Source organism: Humulus lupulus, chromosome 1, assembly GCF_963169125.1.
Source record: "Humulus lupulus chromosome 1, drHumLupu1.1, whole genome shotgun sequence".
In the NCBI taxonomy this organism is placed as follows: Eukaryota; Viridiplantae; Streptophyta; class Magnoliopsida; order Rosales; family Cannabaceae; genus Humulus; species Humulus lupulus.
Genome location: NC_084793.1, coordinates 197514853 through 197523763, shown reverse-complemented (window position 1 = coordinate 197523763; position 8911 = coordinate 197514853).

The window sequence follows — 8911 nt, the reverse complement described above, 5'->3', positions numbered from 1 at the left end:
CCATGCATGTCACATATACACAGGGTGCAGTTTTCTTACCTGTGGTTCGAGCGGGAATTAGAACAAGAACGACCCTTGAGAACGATCGACCTTTTAATCCTTTAGCGGTCACCTAGTCATAACCAAATACAATCTCTGATTAATGAAAATCAACAATAATAGGGTCTTGATCTAAACCCCACTCTCGGAACCCCAAAATGTACCCACATGGTGAGTAGATTCGATCCTGGGCCTTAAGGATTGAAACCCTGAGCCAAAAACTCTTTAAAACACTCAAAACGGGGATTTGAAGAAGCAGTGTAGCACCGTAGCTCTACCCCCTAGCGCCCCAAGGCTCAAGACAGAACCAAAACTGCCCCAAAGCCACATCACGTAGCGTTGTAGCGCCCCATTGTGGGCGTTGTAGCGCTACCTCTAGCTTGAAGTTGCCCAGAAACTTCTCCCTTCGATTCCACCATTTCTAACCCAAACCAAAAGCTTCCCAACATCATTTAAACCCCCAATTGAACCCAAATACCATCTCCACATTTCCTAGGCACCACAACCCCAAGAACCCTAGCCAAAACTCCAATCAATTTCCAACTCTCCAACTCAAAAACCAACTGAAAGTCAACTAGGGAAAATAGAGCAAAAACAAGAGTTCTAATGGCTAAAAGCTCACCTCAATTTCAGCAATACACCCTCTTCAATGGTAGAGCATAAACCTAGCTTATCACAACTTGATTCCTCAAAAAGAGCTCAAAACCTCATAAAGAAAAAGAAGGAAAAAGAGGTACGGGAGAAGAGTAACTTTTGCTCTGTTTTTGGTTCACTTCCACAGCCTTCTAATGGCTAATTATAAACTTAGGGTGAAAAGACGTAAATGCCCTCAAGTCTAAAATAAACCTTAACAGCCACCAAGGTCAAAATTGTCTTTCGCACCTATCTCGTTAATCATAACTAACATCCGTCAATTCTCGTTATTCTCAAATACCAATAAATCATATCCCATTACCCTTTAATTCCCGGTAATGTTCTAACCATTAAAATCACCCCGAGACTCACCCCGAGCCCCAAACTTAAACCCATTATGACCAGACCGAACACTTGCATTTCATAATCGTCTCATGCTGAAAGGTTCAAACAAATCCACATATTATGTGGTACCATTCATAACTCACCCACATGCACGAAAATACACAATTACGCCCTCAACGGGCCAAATTACCAAAATGCCCTTCTAATGAAATAAGAACCCATATGCATGTGTTTATCAGCATATTATAATATAATTCACATAAACATGCATATAATCATTTGATAATATAATAAATCAATTATGGCCCTCCAGGCCTCCTAATCGAGGTCCTAAACCTTATTTGGAAATTTGGGGCATTACACTACCTATGCCAACAAGATGCATCTTCTTTTTGGTAGCCCATCACTTGATAACTCCAAAGTTAAGCGTGCTTGACCTAGAGTAGTCTCATGATGGGTGACTTGTTGGGAAGTTTTCCCAGAAAGTGTGCGAGTGAGGACAAAGCACGCTAGAAAGACTCGTGTTGGTTTGCAGGGCCAGTCGTCATTCTAGGAAGCAACCATAGTGATGTGGGGCGTTACAAATGGTATTAGATCCTTGACCCAGCCAGAAGTGTTGCTGACGGGGACGTCGGACCCCTAAGGGGGGTGATTGTGACTGTTAGAATCCCGTGATCCGCAGGAGGAAAGACCGGGTAAAAACTGTGCAATCCCACATCGCCTAGGGAAGGTCAAGTGTGATGATTCTAAGACTATGTAGGTATGAGACTACACAGTTGAAGAGGGCGTAAATGGATTGATGGGTACTACATATGCCAACAAGATGCTTCTTCTTTTCAGTAGCCCATCACTTGAGATCTCCAAAGTTAATCGTGTTTGACCTAGAGAAGTCTCATGATGGGTGACCTCCTGGGAAGTTTTCCCAGAAAGTGTGCGAGTGAGGACAAAGCACGCTGGAAAGATTCGTGTTGGTTTGCAGGGCTAGTCGTCATTCCAGGAAGCAGCCATAGTGACGTGGGGCGTTAAACCTAGTCAAAACCATAATAACGAATAACCATCAATAACGGGCAAATAAAGGCTTTTGGACTGAGTCCTAGCCTTCGGAACCATGAATTCTACTAAACCATGTAGTAGAATCCTTCCCGAGCCCTTAGATTTGAGTCCTCGCAACTCAAAACCTTATTTGTCCATTTTCCCAAATTAGAGTTGCGGCGCCCCCCACTAATGGCTGGGGCACATCAAGTCAAAGACTCCCGAGCCTAAACCATAGGCCACACGCCGCGGCCCAGCCTACCAAGCTCCAAGGCAAGTCAAGGCACCTCTTATGTTCTCTGAGTTCATTAGGGCTGCGGTGCTCCAAGAACAGGGCCGCGACGTGACCCTACGAACCCAAATTTCCAGTAATTTCTAGCTATTTTCTTCTAACCAGAACCCCTAAAATCAGTCCCCAAACTTTAACTAAACCATGAATTGAGTTCTACACTCATAACAACACATTATAAACAACATATGAACCCGAAAAACCAAACCAAAACCTCACCGATACCCAAAATCAAACCTTGAGTTTAAAACTCAAGAACACTAAAACAAAGCAGAAATTCATCAAAACCAAATTATAAATCCTTACCTCAGCTAAGAAATTTGCCCCTAAGCTGCACCTTAATCCAATTCCCAGCTCTAAGCCTTCAATTCAAGATCTTCCTTCCCCAAAATTAAAAAAAAAAAAAACTTAACCACAAAGAGAGAGAGAGAGAGAGAGAGAGAGAGAGAGAAAGCGAGTTGTTTTGATAATTGTTTGTTTTCTAATTTCCAAAGGCTTCTAATTGACTAAGTCAATTCCATGGGCATGAAATGACCAAAATGGCCCTTGCCCAAACCTTAGCTCTTTAATACCCTCAAGGGCAAAATGATCTTTTGCCACTAATCCTCAATTAACACCATATTTCCCAATTAATTCCAATAGCCCAAAAAGATGACCAAATAACTTCCCATTACCATAAAAATATCAGTAATGTATTCAGTGACCAAAAAACCCTAGGCTCACCCCGAGCCGAGTATTAATCCCTGTTGTGATTAAATGCTAATTTGCTCACTAGGATTGCCTTATGATGAATAACTCAAAGATATCCACATAATAATGTGGTCTAAATCACAAAACACATATATTTACAAATATACCCTCAGCGGGTCAAAATTATGAAAATACCCCTTCTAATAATAAACGGGCCCACATGCATACTTAATACACCTAAACATGCTACAATAGTCATATCATAATATAACTCACATAATTCACATAATCATGCATATAATCATAAAATGCACATAATATCTGTTTGTGCCCTCCCGACACATTAATCAAGGCACTATGCCTGATTAGCAAATTTTGGATGTTACATGGCACTTCTGCACTATAATATGCCTTTAAATCATCCCCCGACCCCTCATCAAATTCAACTACTGAATCGTCATTCACATAGGGGTCGTACTCAGTCAGGTTGTCCTTCAATACACCAATAGGACCTGCAGTTGTGATATCAACACTAATAGTACCCACATGATCTCCCATGGGATCTTTTTCTGGAACAAAAGTGCTAACCTCACTATGAACTTTATTAACACTAGGACAAGGAGTGGAAAATGGATTTGCAATGACAATCTTCTTAACAGGAGTGACACACATGGCAATCCTTTCTTGCAATGTTATTCCTATAAATCCATGAACACCAATATCACTTTCAACATGAACGGGTGTAAATGGTTGGTCTTCGCATGTGTAAGGAACCTTCAATTTCAACCCATACGACTCTTTATCAACATGAAGTTCCTTGTGCAATATATCAAGAAGTGGCAAGTACGTTACATCATTCTCCATCAATATCACTATACACTGAGCATCCTTGAAAATCCACTTCCTCCCATCCATTTCCCAATCACCATTGTAAGACACAACAACGTAAACAATGGAACCTATGATAAAAAAAATAAAGAGGTTTCTTAGGTTGTCAAAAGAACTCAATCGAGCCTATATCGAGCTCTATCGAGCCTACACCAAACCTACATCGAACCTACATAGAGCAACAAATATTTTCACTGAACCCAACCCTAATCAAGTATTTTCATCGAGCTCCTATCGAACACTCATTGAAAAATAGTTGGTATACTTATCAAGCCATAATCAAGCAGCATCGAGCTCATAACAGAACCTATCCTCTACCTATTATCAAGCCCCTATCAAGCTCCTATCAAGCAAAACACTTGCAGAAAATGTAGAAAACCTAGAAAATCACAGATCAAGAAATCTCTCAAACAAACTAAAAAACACACCAACCTATGCTCAGATCTGTTTGAAATATCAAAAAACAAAAATCAAACAAAGAATAACAACACAAAAAAAATGAACAATCTTCTTACCCATGGTTTTTCTTCTCCAAAATCCCTAAAAATGGATGTTGTCTTTGATATTGGGATCTTTACAGCTACAATGGAGATGGCTTTCAACAATTTGAGTACAAAATGTAGCTGTGATTGTAGACAAAGTGCAAACCGTGGGTTTGGGTGAGGGTTTCATGAGAGAGAGAGAGAGAGAGAGAGAGAGATAAGAGAGGTGTTACGAATATAATGGGAGGGTTATTTTTGGTACATAGGGATTCATTAGTATCAAATTGAAAATGTGAATAATGCTTGTATTTTTATTTAATTAGGATACATTATTTGGCATAGAAAGTGAAATTTCCCTAGTAGAATCTCTTCCAACCAAGTAACCTTATTTTCTATCTATAGTGCATATCTGGCTAATCCATGAGCAATAGTATTACCATTATGCAACACATGGATCAGATACATACCCGGGAAGACAGATAACAATGATCTGATATTTCTAAGGAGATAACCCCAATGAGAGACAACCTCTTGGGAAGAAAGGACAAAATTTACAACAACTTCAGAATCAGTCTCTACAAAGTGACTGTGAAATCAAGCTCCAAACACCATTGTATAACATAAGTAATAACCAATGCCTCTACCTCCTTGGGGGAATGAAGCCAAAGGGTCAAAGCATTAAAATATCACTGGTACGCCCTAGCAAACAAAAACAAGAGAATTCCTAGGAAGCTTCAAAGACTACAAAGTGTGCCATCATAACAAAAGCATCAAAAGAAAAGATAGGTGGAAAATACTAAAAAAAGCAGCAAACAAACATTGAGATCATGACATCAACAACATTGTGATCACCGCATCAGCTACCAAGAAGGATAGCTCTCTATTATGTGCGGATAGAATAGTAACCAACAAAATAAAAAAAAATAGAAGCAGATCAGCTACTAAATAATAAGAATAATAAATATATTTTTACATTGGTAGAAAATTCTTCCAATATAATTTTTAGAAGAAAACTATTTTTCTGAGGCAGAAAGAATAAAGAAACAAAAAACTTATCTTTGAAGGCCACGAAGGTGTTACCATTTGATCTAGGATCTATAGTGACATTTTGATGAAAACTCAATAACCAAAATCAAATAACCAATAACAAGTACAAATGTAGGAAAAATATGATTACTAATTGCTATATTATTTTTTTTAAATGAGAAATAAGTAGATGAAAAATAGAATTTTTTTTTTAATTTTGAAATAATAATAATAAGAATAATAATTGAGGAAGGGATTTATATTAAAACAAAATACCAATGTATCCACATTAAAATGACCCTTGATGTCTAGAAGTCACAATATAATACAAGAAATCAAGTAATCATGATCTATTATGATACACTTGGGCTCTTTTGAGTGAAGTGTAATGACCTACGTCACTATGGCTGCTTCCTAGAATGATGACTAGCCCTACAAACCAACACGAGTCTTTCCAGCGTGCTTTGTCCTCACTCGCACGCTTCTTGGGAAAACTTCCCAAGAGGTCACCCATCATGAGACTACTCCAGGTCAAGCACGCTTAACTTTGAAGTTCTCAAGTGATGGGCTACCAAAAAGAAGATGCATCTTGTTGGCATAGGTTGTACCCATCCATCCATTTAAGTCATCTTCAACTGTGTAGTCCCATACCTACACAGTCTTAGAATCATCACACTTGACCTTCCCCAGGCGATGTGGGATTGCACAACTTTTACCCGGTCTTTCCCTCTACGGATCACGGGATTCTGACTGTCACAATCACCCTCCCTTACGAGTCCGACATCCCCGTCAGCCACACTTTCGGCTGGGTCAAGGCTCTGATACCATTTGTAAGGACCCAATTATTTCTAAGACCTTGGAACATTAAAACTACTAGACATAGATACTATTTTGGGAAACATACATAAGAAATAACATAACTTTATTTAAAACCCCAAAATAAATATTGTGCAAAATAAAAAGTAAAATATGAAATATAAAATACGGTATGGGTACCCATATTTTAATACATAAAAACATAAACTTTGATTGTTTAAATACTAATTGCGGAAATACATCAAAATATAATTCAAAAGACTTAAAAATAACATCATCCTTGATCGTCACGCAGTCCATTCAATTCATTCATCCTCAACACACATGCCAAGCTTCCACGAATTCTTCCGCCTTCCATATTCATTTTCCTACATCATACTAAAAATAAAGGAATGAACCTAATGCCCAGTAAGGAAAATCTACTAACAACATACATCATAAATAAAAAACATAAGACTATATCGTATACATATACTATAGAACATATGACTATAAAATGTATATCATATAGGACTACAATATTAATGGCCATTAACTCATTAACATGGCATGTGATAAAACCATCTAGGTCCTCTGTCTACTAATCGAGGTAGGTTATATCACACTATAGTATATGATAACCCATCTAGGTCCTCTATCTACTAATCGAGATATGGAAAATCATAACTCTAAACCATGAAAATGATAAAAATTCTTGGGGCTTGCTATCTAAGAAAGTCATATGCCCAAGCGACTACAAAACATATTCTTAGGGCTTGCTATCTAAGCAATTCATATACCCAAGGACTACAAAACATAGTTATAAGCAAGTCACATGCCCAAGGACTACAAAAAATAATTATACATATGAAAGAAAACTAAAGTACTATGAAAAAACTGAACTTAAGGATAAGAATACCTTGAATGATCTATGGCTTAAACTCGGTCAAAATCGTTCAAAATCGTTTTTCATAGATCAAGTCATAAATCATTCAAGGTATTCTTATCCTTAAGTTCAGTTTTTCATAGTTCTTTCATTTTCTTTTTATTTTCTTTCAAATCCTAACTCTTGTTCATAATTCTTGATTAGGTGTTTAAAGTTCTTTTCGGTAAGTTTCTACTCGGATGGTTTAGTTTTCTTTTCATCTCTTTTTCTTTAGAAACTCACCATTATTACTGTTGGTTTTAGGATGTTCCAAATCCCGTTCTTGTCTCCATATCCTGGTTTTTGGTAAGGAAAATAGGTTAGATTATATATGTTTATATGTTTATGTTATGATATGTTTTATGCTATGATATGTATATGTATAATTATGTTTTGTAGGCCTTGGGCATATGACTTGCTTAGATAGCAAGCCCCAGGAATATGTTTTGTAGTCGCTTGGGCATATGACTTGCTTAGATAGCAAGCCCCAAGAATTTTTATCATTTTCATGGTTTAGAGTTATGATTTACCCTATCTCGATTAGTAGACAGAGGACCTAGATGGGTTATCATATACTATAGTGTGATCTAACCTACCTCAATTAGTAGACAGAGGACCTAGATGGTTTTATCACATGCCATGTTAATGAGTTAATGACCATTAATATTGTAGTCCTATATGATATATGTTTTTATAGTCATATATTCTATAGTATATGTTTACGATTTATGATGAATGTTGTTAGTAGATTTTCCTTACTGGGCATTGGGCTCATTCCTTTATTTTTAGTATGATGCAGGAAAATGAATATGGAAGGCGGAAGGTTTGTGGCAGCTTGGCATGTGTTTTGAGGATGAATGAATTGAATGGACTGCGTGACGATCGAGGATGACGTTATTTTTAAGTCTTTTGAATTATGTTTTGATGTATTTCCGCAATTAGTATTTAAACAATTAAAGTTTATGTTTTTATGTATTAAACAATGGGTACCCATACTGTATTTTATATTTCATATTTTACTTTGTATTTTGCACAATATTTATTTTGGGGTTTTAAATAAAGTTATGTTATTTCTTATGTATGTTTCCCAAAATAGTAGCTATGTCTAGTAGTTTTAATGGTTCAAAGTCTTAGAAATAGTTGGGTCCTTACACGAAGCAACCTAACAGCCAAGAACCCCTAGAAGCCCAATTCACCATATGCTTAAGTCTGACTCTTAAGGTGTATGATGCACGCTCACACACGTAGATAAGTTATGATCTTAAATTTTTTTATATAACGGTGTTTATTGTGATTACCACAAACTCCTTGCACGTTTTTGTAAAATTTTGAATAATTTAGGGTGCTAAAATAAGTCCAAACAAAATATTGTGTGCATGGTGGTACTAGAAGTGTAGAATCCTATTTTCGGCACATTAAATTATTCAAAAAATTTTGAAAACGTGCAGGACATTTTCTGTGACTATAATAAACAACATCATATTAAAAAATTGAGATTGTAACTAATCCACGTATGAGAAAATATATAATTCATTACGGTAGTGCATAAAAAGTGTGCCCCATGATAACTCTACAAAACTGAGTTATTTTACCACATTTTGTAAGCTAAATTATGTTTAGTTCTTGAGTTTTTAATTGATTTATTATGTTTTTAAGTAATTTTTAATTTATTAGCATTATTATGATTTTATAGATTTTTGTGCGTTTTATAATTATTTTTGTTGAAATTTGTGTTTGAATTATTTAATTTTCTTTCTATAATTCTTG